This window comes from Mus caroli, chromosome 2 (genome assembly GCF_900094665.2).
Source record: "Mus caroli chromosome 2, CAROLI_EIJ_v1.1, whole genome shotgun sequence".
In the NCBI taxonomy this organism is placed as follows: Eukaryota; Metazoa; Chordata; class Mammalia; order Rodentia; family Muridae; genus Mus; species Mus caroli.
Genome location: NC_034571.1, coordinates 16,418,630 through 16,419,806, shown reverse-complemented (window position 1 = coordinate 16,419,806; position 1,177 = coordinate 16,418,630).

Genomic DNA, 1,177 nt, shown 5'->3' with positions numbered 1-1,177 from the left:
AAAACAAAAAAGGACGGAAACCACACCCTAGAAAAAGCAAGAAAGTAATCCTTCAACAAACCTAAAAGAAGACAGCCACAAGAACAGAATGCCAACTCTAAGAACAAAAATAATAGGAAGCAACAATTACTTTTCCTTAATATCTCTTAATATCAATGGATTCAATTCCGCAATAAAAAGACATAGACTAACAGACTGGCTAAACAATTAGGACCCAACATTTTGCTGCTTACAGGAAACCCATCTCAGGGAAAAAGACAGACAATCTGGAAAACAATTTTCCAAGCAAATGGTCTAAAGAAACAAGCTGAAGTAGCCATTCTAATATCTAATAAAATCGACTTCCAACCCAACCAAAATTATCAAAAAAGACAAGGAGGGACACTTCGTACTCATCAAATATAAAATCTTCCAAGAGGAACTCTCAATTCTGAATATCTATGCCCAAATGCAAGGGCAGCCACATTCATTAAAGAAACTTTAGTAAAGCTCAAAGCATACATTGCAGCTCACATAATAATAGTGGGAGACTTCAACACACCACTTTCGCCAATGGACAGATCATGGAAACAGAAACTAAAAAGGGACAGAGTGAAACTAACAGAAGTTGTGAAGCAAATGGATTTAACAGATATCTCCAGAACATTTTATCCTAAAACAAAAGGATATACCTTCTTCCCAGCACCTCATGGTGCCTTCTCCAAAATTGACCATATAATTGGTCACAATACAGGCCTCAACAGATACAAAAATATTGAAATTGTCCCATGAATCATATCACATCACCATGGTCTAAGGCTGATCTTCAATAACAACATAAATAATAGAAAGCCAACATTCACATGGAAACTGAACAACTCTCTTCTCAATGATGCCTTGATCAAGGAAGGAATAAAGAAAGAAATTAAAGACTTTTTGGAATTTAATGATAATGAAGCCACAACATACCCAAACTTATGGGATACAATGAAAGCATTTCTAAGAGTAAAACTCATAGCTCTAAGTGTATCCAAAAAGAAACTAGAGAGAGCACACACTAGCAGCTTGACAACACACCTAAAAGCTCTAGAACCAAAGGAAGCAAATTCACCTAAGGGGAATAGACAGCAGGAAATAATCAAACTCAGGGGCAAAATCGACCAAGTGGAAACAAGAACTATTCAAAGAATCAACCAAA